This window comes from Aplidium turbinatum, chromosome 11 (assembly GCF_918807975.1).
Source record: "Aplidium turbinatum chromosome 11, kaAplTurb1.1, whole genome shotgun sequence".
NCBI classification, from domain to species: Eukaryota; Metazoa; Chordata; class Ascidiacea; order Aplousobranchia; family Polyclinidae; genus Aplidium; species Aplidium turbinatum.
In genome coordinates, this window is record NC_137482.1 from 21,334,151 (window position 1) to 21,346,398 (window position 12,248).

Consider the following 12,248-nt stretch of genomic DNA (forward strand, 5'->3'; position numbering starts at 1 on the left):
TTTGCATTGAATCAATGTAAAAAGGACATTTCGTGGGCCTGCAAATGGATGTCAAACCCAGCGCATGCTCATTATTTACCCAACCCAGAAGATTTGCTCACTGACTCTACTGGTGTGGGCGTGACAAACGCGTGATTGGCAAATAAGGAGTTTGCAGCAACCGCATGGTGCTGCACACCGCTTCCTATATTAGGCTGATGGATTGTTGATAGATTGCTCAGTGTGTTCTTGGAACAAGAGACGCAGGTGTGGACGGGCTGAATAGTTTCAGAGAAACCACAAGTATTGAATGTAAGTAAGTAATTGAATAAAATAAACAGCTGAAATTAGTCAGTGTAACACTGTGGGGTTAAGTGTGTACGGTATACCGTTTAAGTAGTTGAATAGCCTACGATAACTAAGAGTGTTTAAAAATGGATTTGCTGCACAGTGCACAGGACTGATTTTTTTTTAAGTCAGATATTAGGCATTCACTCTGTAGCTTGTGCTTTTTTTTATATTACCCTTTGATACGCTGCAACGTTTACCCTCGGTTACGAGTTCTTGCTACAGGGATTCAAATGTCGTACCATGCCCTTCCGATAAGAGGGGCAGAATCAGAATTGTCATATTACGTCACTTGCATTTATCAGGATAGGCGGCTAAAAAAGGCAGGAAAGTAGATGCGTAGGCGAGCCTCGTATGGTTTAAAGCAGTACTGGTACTAGCAGATGTGTCAAGTTTGTTAATGGTCATGGCAGGCAAAATACCTCAAAGATTCGCAGAAACTTATTGGCGGATGTTGCAAGCTTCGTATAGAATAATTTAATTGATGGTGATGTGTTCAAAGCAAGGATGCCTAACTACCGGGTCGCGACACACATCCAAAATGGCCGTCAAGAATGCAAATTGGTTGAAAGGATGTCCTTAGCCATAAAATAAGTTAAATAGATTACAGGAAAAATTTAAAAATGACGTAAAAAAAACGTATAGGCCTAGATGTGAAAGAAAATATATTCAAAAAGTAACTTCAATTTTAAAACAAAATTTGTCACTCAAACTTCTAAAGAAATCCAGTTTCAGTTTGATGATGTTGGTCTAATGCAAGGTGTGAGTCTTGATCTCAATTCTAAAAAATCATTATTGGGCCTAAAGTTGCATTAAAAGCGATGAAAAGCAATGTAAAATTAATCGAAATTTTCTGGGAAGAGCAATCCTCTTAAATCACCTGCTAAACGCATTTCTTTTTTCGACCTCGACTTTTACTTTGTCCACTATATTTTACGAATCTTGCTTAAAAAGTACACTTGAAATGTTATAAAAATAAACCGATATAGGCTAGATGTCAAACTTGGTTTTCTCGTCGCCACTCCGCGAGGCTATTTTCATTTTAAAAAAGGTTCCTGAGAATAAAAAGGTTGGGGACCACTGATCGGAAGGATTCGATTGAAACAAAAAATTTTACAATTCAAAAAAATATATTTCCAAAAGTGCATTTTTCTGATGAACAATCAGTAAATCGTTTCGAATTCATAATGAAGTGAAAATGCTTTTGAAAAAAACTGAAACAAATTTTGCGTCGAGCTGAACTATATCAAAAGTTCCAAATATGTTTGTTTCAACTGGTAAATCTTAAATTTTGGGGCCCTAGGCTTTTACCTTTCTTGTCTAATCAGGCACTGCCTGGTTGTCCCTGAAAAATTCACACAATTTCTGTTGAAGGATCATGACCGCAGATATCACGCGTCAGCCAGAATTTAGACAAAATATTGAAACGTTACATTTTCTGTGAGATTATTTCAACGATAAACATCGATAGTTTATTTTTTCAAAACTTATGAAGCTTTACCCTAGTTGCATGTCAGGTAAGACACCGATGAACACACTACAGCTCATTGACAACTTCTTTTTTGGACTTGTAAATTAGCCCACCCCATGGCCCACCACATTTTGTGTTTGAAAGATTGTTCGTTATAATTTTGTGGTATCCCAGTCGGCAAATCAGTCTTTTTTACAGTGATTCAACATCTGCAGACATTTAGAAAATGTAAAAAGAGATTGATTTGCTGGCAGGGCCGTGGTAATGACCAGATTGGTTTTCACAGCAGCAAAAGAGGATTTTCATCACAATTCACTGCGGAAAAGAAACAACCGAAAAAGCAAGAATGCAAATCAATCGGCTACAGTTTCGCTTTGTTTCGTCACAAAATTCTTTCGTCTTCCGTTTGGTCCGAATAATAAGTTATTTGTTGTAAACAGCTGAAAGCAAAAATCTTGATCTAGACAAAAACTATGTTGAGAAGATTTTAGTGACACTTGTAATAAGCTTTGTGAATTGTTTTTCTAGTCATCACCACATCAATTATCGGTCGCAATTTTATTGTTGCAAAACTCTTTTTTCACGGATTTATTTCGCTCAGATAATATTGATCACAAACCCCCTAAAATTACGTTTTTCTAAGCTGATTTTGGAAAAAAAATAGGCCTGTGTAGCCTAATGGTTAGTTGAACAATTGTAGAATATATGCTTTTTAATCTTCAAAACTAAATAATGCATAGGTTATTGGCCTACTCTTTTTGCAGAACAAGGCTATATTTTTGGCTTTGTTATTAAACACATCCGCAAACAATGTCATCATCTGCTTGTCATGTCACGTGTTGGGTCCACCCGCCACAAAGCAAATGATAAACAAGCGTTATATCAAACCACAACAGCAATGTTTGCATAACTTCTGGCAAAGGTTTCCAGTTTAGCTTGATAACCCTTCTAGATATCATTAGGCTTTCAATCAATCAGGAGTGTATGAGAATGAGATGAAGTTATATGGCGAAATAGATTATTTCTATCACGAAACTGATTTCGAGTTTAAACGAAGTTATTAGGCTACTATTTTTTTTATAAAAAATCTTAGAGTTGATTAGCTTAGTTTTTGCTGAAATAATGAATGCAAATTTTTCCTTACATTGAAAGAGTTTGCGGCCATAACTGAACGCTTTCTTGTTTTATTTTTAAGCGCCATCACTAAACACAGAAGCACACTAGTGGATTTCGAGGGAGAGGGGCAAGATGGTGCTCACATTAGTCACATTGCCCTGGTTTTGACCGTACTTAAAATAATTAAACTAGAAAGAGAGTTGTGACCAACATAAGACAAGGTCATGCAATTACTATTTTATGATGCTTTAAGCAGTCACAAATAGTTATGCAGGCTATACATTAACATTAGGCTACTTGAGTGCATATCAAAGTAAAATTGCTTGAATTTCGAAATAACATAAAGGTGTTGCGACCGTGCCAACTTTCTTTCAACTTAATAATTTATTTCGATCTCAAGCACGTTTTAATGTTTGCGTTTTATCACTTCTACCTTTTTCTAGATCTTTACTATCTTGATGTGTATTTTTTTCACTGTGATGGTCAGAACTAAAAACAACTGAACTGAACATCAAGTCCAGTGTTTTCATCAAAAGCCAAACCGTAAAAATTGCAACTTTCAAACACTGAAAGTTTCTTACTTGGTTTGATAGGACCCAATCGAACAGAAACATACTAATAAGCCTAGGCCTACAGCCATAGCCGTAGGAGATGGGGGGGCGGTCGCTCGGGGGGCGGTCGCTCCCCCGCTGAAAAAAAAACTCCGCAAATTTGGGCAAAAATCTGCACTTATTTGGGCAAATCAATTTTATCGTGATGTTTCGACATTTTATCAGTTTAGAAAGTTTACATAATTGTTATAATTTATGAGAAACGTTAATATTTTCCAGTCAATTATGTAAAATGCAATTTCATCTATTTTGAAAATTGTTAAGCTTGTTAGTACTGATATTCACCAGCATGTACGTAAGCTGTATTTCCTCACAGGTGAGATTTGTAAGCTTGCTAGGTAGCCTACTAATAACCTTATATGGTTTTTGGTGTTTACTTTATGTCCTACTAATGTAGTTATTTGTAAAACTATATATTTGGGCAAAAATGTCCCGTTATTGAAAAATCAATCCTACCATGAGTTTTCAAAATCTTTCTAGTTTAGAAATTTGTTTATAGTGTTGCATTTTGTATGAAATACATTAACATTTTTCTTTAAATGTTAAATGTAGTGTCATCAATTTTGGAACTTTTGTATTTGGTATATAATTTGGGCAGAATGTTAAGCTTCGATTCAGTATATACCCGCAAAATGTAAATGTAAGAAAATGCAATTAGCAAGCAGAGGTACCGGTAAGCTTATTACTGATGTTCATTAGGATATACACTACATTTCTTCATTGGTGGAACTGGAATTTTGAAACCCTGCTGGGTACTGGTAATCTAATGAGGTTTTTTGCTTCTTTCTCTATATTCTACTGATGTATTTATTTGTAAAAATATTTGGGCAAAATGTCCAGTTATTGGGAAAATCAATCTTACCATGAGTTTTCAAAATCTTTCTAGTTTAGGAATTTGTTTATAGTGTTGCATTTTGTATGAAATACATTAACATTTTTCTTTAAATGTTAAATGTAGTGTCATCAATTTTGGAACTTTTGTATTTGGTATATTGCAATTTGGCAGAATGTTAAGCTTCGATTCAGTATATATGTGTAAAATAATGCAATTAGCAAGCAGAGGAAAGCTATTACTAATACAGATAAAAATTTGGATATACACTACATTTCTTCATTGGTGGAATTTTTAAACCCTGCTGGGTAGGCTACTGGTAATCTTATGAGGATTTTTACTTCTTTATCTATATTCTACTGATGTATTTATTTGTAAAAATATTTGGGCAAAAATTTCCAGTTATTGGGCAAATCAATCTTAAGCTACCATGAGTTTTCAACATATTACCAGTTTAAAAACTTTGTATATTTGTTATAGTGTAATATTTTGTATGAAATACATTAAAATTTTCGCATGAATGTAAACTGTGCCATCTTCAATTTTAGAAACTATTGTATTTGGTATGTTGCAATTTGTAGAGAATGGTAAGCTTCGTTTTAGTATCTGTGAATTTTCCAGTGTTTGATTTCATGTTTTTGTGGGCTACAGTTGAACTGTTTTCTATAAAAAGAAATTTTTGTATTAACTGATTTTTGTCTTTGCTGGTCCTTGGGTTGATTTGCTCGGCTATTTACCATATATGACACAGTACATATTATAGTAATCAATGATCAAATATATAGGAAAGTGTTATGTTGCTTTGGCATCCAATTCATGCAGTTAATATATCTGGCAATGTAGACAGTATTGATGATGTCGTCTGTATTTTCTGGCTAGGATTGAGTTTGAAGTTATCTTTTTGAGTTATTTTGGTTCAGTGCCTGCGATTTCAGTAGTTGCTTCATCATGAACTTAAAATATCTTGGTACGGTAATGATGTTAATAAAAAAACATTGGCTATACCTTCACTGTAATATGAAATCAATATTGATACTAATAGCAACTTGTTTTGTTCAAAGGTGCAAATTTGATGGCCATAGTATGATAAACTGTAGAATTCTTTTCAGGTGGTCACAGCGGTAAACCATAATCTCTTCTTGGGAAAATTTTAACATAAAGTTCCCTAATCCGTTCGTCTGTATATAATGACCGAAGAAACACACACTTGAACTTCTTTTCAAACAGTGTATTCCTGTAAAATTAGCCCGAGGCTACCGAAAACGAGGGGGTGCAACGCCTACACCACTTAAACTGTCACTACACAACAGATTACTTGGATAAAAGACGGAACTTTTGTCCAGCTAGCAAGCACTAAGCCAACAGTTAAATGTGCGGCCAACTTTCAAACAATCATTTTACGAATGACCAGAATAGATATCAATATCTCAAATTCACGTAGAAAGTAACTGTGACGCAATAAATGAAAGACAATTATGAAGTCATTCCAACAGGTGTTTAAAGCTGATGTAATATTTCCTGTTTAAACAGGCCCAAACAAGTCCAAACAAGTTTGACACAAGTCTATGAACGATGGTGCAATTTTGGCACATTTTCTAGCAACTTCCATGACGTAATATTCAGTAGACTTGAACGGTTTTATATGACGTTTGATTTGTACAGAGATTGGCCGTAACATCAGGTTGTAAGGTTTTAAGCAGCATGGATTAAGTAATGTTACTAGTTTGGTAAGTAAATAAGTTGTCATTTCAGATTTTTTCAATGCAAATTTACGAATCTTGACTCTTGATTTTTTGAACTATCTTTATATAATGAAAAGATTCAGCTACTTTTGGTCTGGCTTTTTATTGCAATTGAGCTGGAGATTTTGAAATGATCTGACGACATGGATATTTAGCCACTGTTGTCCAGTTATTGTTGAATTCTCAGTTTAAATTGTTATTGAATTCAGGTAGGCCTAATATACTGTTATATATAGTATATATATATTTTTGTGCCACAAGAAAATTATTTCAATTTGATGGTGTATTTAGTTTGAAGTTAATTCAGCCTTGTTTTGCTAAGTTCAACATTTTGCTGCCTGTGTTTTTGTACACCGCCAAGTTGATGACTGTGGAGTTCTTAGACTGTACATACTATCTTAGAGGTTGTGAGCAATTTTGTGTTTTTGAAAATATATACGCAAAGACACAATTTGGGCAAAATTTGGAAAATTTGGGCAAATTTTGTTCGCCCCCCCAAAATGTTTTACTCTCCTACGGCTATGCCTACAGCTACAGTGTTATTCAGGGCTGTTGAGAAAATAATTTGGGTCCCGGCCAGACGACACTCCTGGCCCTTAAAATACACCTTTTAAAAATATCGTTGAAGGGGAAATGCTTGCATAGTAATCTTGGTAAGAGGGAGTTTTATGCCAAATTACAGGAGATGTCTCCTAATGAACATAGACCTTTTGTAATTGCATTATTGCAAATAATATGCGTCGTGTTCTTTAACTTATGAGCCTCATGGCAAGATTTCTGACCTTAACATAAATCCGGGGCTAGGTTTATAGACCACGATCAATTGATCTAATGATGATAAATCTAAAATTAACTGCTGAAGATAAGTAGCATGATAAGATAAAGTTTCTTCCTATTGTTTCTCAAGAAGAGTAGGCCTATTTAAAAATTTCTGAGCGTATAAAAATAATTTACTCCTTGGATATTCTTTTTTCCATGCTAGGTTATGGGCATTTTCCTTCTAATCTGTGTTTTTAGCAAACTCAATCTTTGATAGATAAAATTCACCACGGTTAAGAATCCTTGCTATGCAGTAGGCCATAGGGGTTCAAATACTGTACTACGCCCTTTTAGTGAGATCAGGGAGAAGTATTGCGTCATTGTAAACTGAATGTCAAAAAAACGGGATTGTGTTTGGATAAAGTCCCAAAGGAAAAAGGTCATATGAGCGAGTAAAAAACACAGCAACATGGAGTCATGTGATATTTAATGATCTCTACATGGTTTGAAGGGATAACAAAAATGTCAAGCCTGCTAATGGTCTTGACGAGAAAAATGCCCCAAAACGTTTGCAGACATTTAATTCACGTAAAAATTACGGACTTTGTAAACTAAGGCAGACGTATCGAAAGAGTAAAGTTAGCTTTTGATTGTGAAATATTTTACAGATTTAATAGATTTTTTGATCGTAATAGAATTTTTTATGAAGCATTCAATTCGATACAAAATATTCGGGCATGTGCATTTTTTTAATGAACAATCGGTAATTCGTTTCGAACTTATAATGAACCGAAATTGCTTTTGAAAGAAACAGAGATAAAAAGATTTACGTCGAAATAAAATGTCAGAACTTTGGAAATATCTTTGTTTGCTTGAGAAACCTGCCATCCTCTGAGTACGCTTGGGCTCCACTGGTGCGAAATTTCACCAGTTGTGAGAGCATGTCAAAGCCTATAGCTTTGAAGCAGGCCAGGTAGCAGAAGTGGGCACAGTTACAAGCTTCCATTTGAACACAAAGTAGGCTTTTGTTGCCTTGTAATCTGCCTACCTTTACAAAACTCCATGGAATAGTGAAATTGCTCTGCATGTTAATTAAACTGAAGTGACCAGTAAAGTAGTAGTTTCGTTTGGCGCTTTCACACTTGAAACTCGTTGTCTTTTAGCCAGTTTTTAAATATATTTCCGCATTGGTAGGCTAAACTGTGTTGAAACCACCGAGTAGTGCAGTCCATAGAAAGTCTACAACCAAATGATCAACAGTTTGCCTGCTTTTTTCGCAATTTGGACAAATTGTTGTGTTTTGATATAGCCCCATCCAGTGTTTTTTTAAGGTGTTTTGAGGGACCGAAACGGTCCCCCAAATTTCTCCAGCGGTTTCCCAAAATTTGGACTTGCAACTACAGTAGAAAAGTAATGGTTGTTTTTCGCTATGTCTTGTCGATAATACGAATATAGCCTACGATCAATAGTTCACGTCCGGAAAAAAGAATAAGTGGAGGTACAGCTAACAGCTGAATCAAAGAGTTATTCACAAAAGAAGTGCACCTTCGATACTCGTCAATGTATATTTCTGATTTATGGCGCATAATGATCAGTTTTTACGTGTGGAAACATAACAAGCAGAAGCCAACAAGCACACTTTGTTTGATTGTGCAGCAAACTTGTTTGGCGGCCGTGTTGGGCAGGCTGTTTGGTCGCTGTCACAATCATTTAAGCTGTGCCTTGTCGAATAATTCATTTTATGTTGCGTACTAGTTATGGCTATTTTTTGGTATTTAAATGAAACACTTGCGGTCTCTTCAAACTACTTAGCGGTCACCCAAACCAAACCTTAAAAAAAACCCTGGCCCAATCGATGAAGAGTTATGGCATAAATTTCATATAAGCTTTGGCGTGATGCTGGGATTGGGTCAATCTGGGTCTGGCCACTCATCTGCAATCGAATCAAAGATGGGAGTTTCATGACCTTGCTTGCCTGACAGATTCCTCGGTGTTCGCAAGCCTACGCACAACGACAACGTGTCGACTCAGGCCGTGGAGGACTTGCAGTTTATATTGGACGTAGCCTCGTAGGTAAGATTTAAATTCTTAACATCAAATTGTTTTGCAAGCTAGCTTTTATTTCCCGGAAGGTTCTTTCGGTCCTAAACATCATCACGGGTCTAAAAACACCCCTTGGACTCTCTGTCAATGATGCTGTGATCTTAGTTTGAAGCCGTGAGTGGTGTTAACGTAGCAGTGGTATTAAATGATATGAGATGTTCTACTGGTGCAAATTAAGCTAAACTATCACAAGATGTATACAGTGACAATCTGCTTTTATTCCGACGTTTCGTCAATCAGACACGACTGACTTCTTCAGGGGGCTAGACCAGGTAGTGACTACCTGTCTAGCATGGCAAAACACAGGACATATTGCTGAAAACAACTAAACATGCAAAATGAAAATTCAACTTCTGGACAAAAACTTATCGCGCGCAAAGTTTAAAATAAGTTAGAAAAAAGGGGGGACTTAATTGCGATCAACAAGAAACTTAAATAACAACAAAATAGGAGAGTGAACGGCATGAGTCATGAATCGAGTTTTGTACGCACTACTGCACAGTTTTACAATCAGCATGAAACCAATTTAAAAAACGTCAAATCAGCACTTACAATAGTTTTTTGTAGATAGCGGGAAAAGAGATGCCATCATTGCGATTCATTACATGAGGCTTTTGATTGATGAACCAACTTTCAGAAAACATTCGCTTTTTATAATCACTTTCAACTTTTAGAATTTTAGAATTGCTCCAAGTTATTTTATGATCTGAAGTTATGGCATGCATGCAAGGAGCAGAATGTTCAGGGCGTTGATATTTGAAAGCTCTTTTGTGTTCATTAATGCGAGATTTGAGATCTCGTTTTGTTTGGCCAACATAAATTAAATTGCAATCATCACAAGAAACTTGGTACACTAAACCTGAGATTTCGCTTTGATTCAAGGGGTCTTTTAAAGATGGCAAAAATTTACTTATTGTCAAGAAAGGTTTCAAAGCGACCTTTACACCAATTTCATTTAAGATACGCCGAATTTTTTCAGAAACTCCCTTAACATAAGGTAAAGAAACAAAAGACTTATACTGGTTGTATTATCTTTAGGATCTGTCAACTACAAAACTAGTTTTCAACTTTTTTTGCACCGCGACCTCCTAAAAGCAATAAATATAGCTTTATGACACTCGATTAAAATATACAATAAACGCATATTTAATGCAAAATTTAAGCAAATTTGGTTCATGTCGACGTCTAGTCTATTGTAGCCTATGTCACGTATTGCTGTTTTAATGTAGGCTAAACTTCTGAAATCAAAAACGCCTTTTTTTCGCTATGTTATTACCTTTTGTAGGCCTACATTTTTGTGCTTTTTTAGAATTGGTTTTGGCTGTGACAACTCCGGACACGCCAAAATTAGCTTTGACAAAAGACTCAAGCTAGTGGCATGTTAGAATGATTCGTTATTATCCATCTGAAACAAAGCAAGCCTACATAGGCATAGCTAAAAGTGCAGAAACTTAGCTCCTGTTTGTTTCGTTTCAAAAGTTTTTTCATCTTGAATGATTGATTGAATTCAATATTGGTCAAAGAATGTGAACAGTTTGAAAACGTTTGCAAAGCGTAAGCTTAGTTTTTGCATTTTGAACTTCGTAGCCGACGCTACTAGTTTATTTAAGTTAAGATTTTTTTATGATGCGGAAAGTTTTAGTTGATGATTTGATTCAAATATTTGCTGAAGAGTCGTATAAAATAGACCCAAGCTGATTTGTTTTTGAAAAGCCTTTCATTACTTTTTACTGCAATTCTTTTTTATCAGCACTGCAGTTTTAGCAGCGCTTAAAATTGGCACATTTAAATTTCATTAACTGACTCATCAAAACTAAAACAAATACGAGAATACATGTAAGTGTTGATTTATTTGTTGTTTATCTAAAGCTGTACCCAGTCAGCAAATTAATCTGTTTTACATTGATTCGACGTCTGTAGACGATGAATCAATGCAATAAGAACTGATTTTCTTGCTGAAAACTAACTTCTTTCTTCAATGTTTGCACGGAATGGAATTAGGCGGGTCAATATATGAAAAATATGGGGGCAACCCCAAAAAAATTTATACAAAAGGTTTTTTTGTTCCAAGTGTATGATTAGGTTGTACTATACCCCAGAAAAAAAGTCTACAAAAATCCGACCCCGGGAAAGTAGTTAATTAACATAACTATTGGGTCATTCCATGTCAAGTGATCCAGAAAAATGGGATTTCGTAACCCTCCGTTTCAGATTTTAATGAAAATTCACACACTGATAAAACTTTTCTTTCTGATTTCAAAAAACTAATTTTTTTTTAAACTGGTTAACTAAAACAAAAGTTACGGCCACTTAAAGTTGATTGCTTTTTGTGATCGCTGAAGCGTAAAGTCCATTTCGCTTTCACAAGTTTAACTATAGGAAGATATTTTCCAGCTTGTAAAAAATTGTACTGATTGATATTTTCAGGTATTGTAGGACATTTACTTCTTCAGCCATATCACTCAAAACTAAAGCTCTTGACCATCACCTTTGACCTTTAACCTCATGTTTATTAGTAACCCAATTGTGCTCAATCATGCGGAACATAATTTTTGATCATAAATAACCCATGGTGCTCACTAGTTACAATCACATGCAATGCATCATTTTAAAGGTATTTTCAAGGAGAATTGATATCAGAAATAAAATTAATGGCTTATTGAGTATTTCACCTCACAAAGTGAAAACAAAAGCTTGTGTCTGAAAATCAGTACTATTTTTTTATTGCAAGTGCGCTATGCCAAGTTCCCCTAGTGATGTTTTGTATATTTATAATTTAAAATAGGCTCATTAAATATTATAATTGAAGAAGATTGTGCCAAACAATGCAAAAACACCCTCCACACATCCAAGACACCCATTTGAATGCCCCAAGCTCCCAACTTCCCTGGACACAACCACCCTATGGACAAATCCCACAAAAGCGACCAAGCTTGTGGCTGTGTGGGGGAGGCCATGGCTTGACCACTAAACAACTTGGAATGGCTCCTCCTCAATGACTTTCAGGGAGAGGAGCCAACAACAAGATTGTGCCAAAAATTTATGTTTTTCAACTAATATGGGTCCTGCTACTTAAAAATTTTAAGCCTTAGATCCATCTGAGCAACAATGATAAATTCTAAATTCCAGAACAACATTTTGTCACTTAGGGTACATACTCTTTCTTGATCTATTTTGAAGTTTCACTGGTGATTCACCCAAATTGCCTAAACTTTCATTTAAAATGTTCAATGAGTCACTACTGACACTATCTACCTGCAGTGATTGTATATCGCTTTCACTAGATG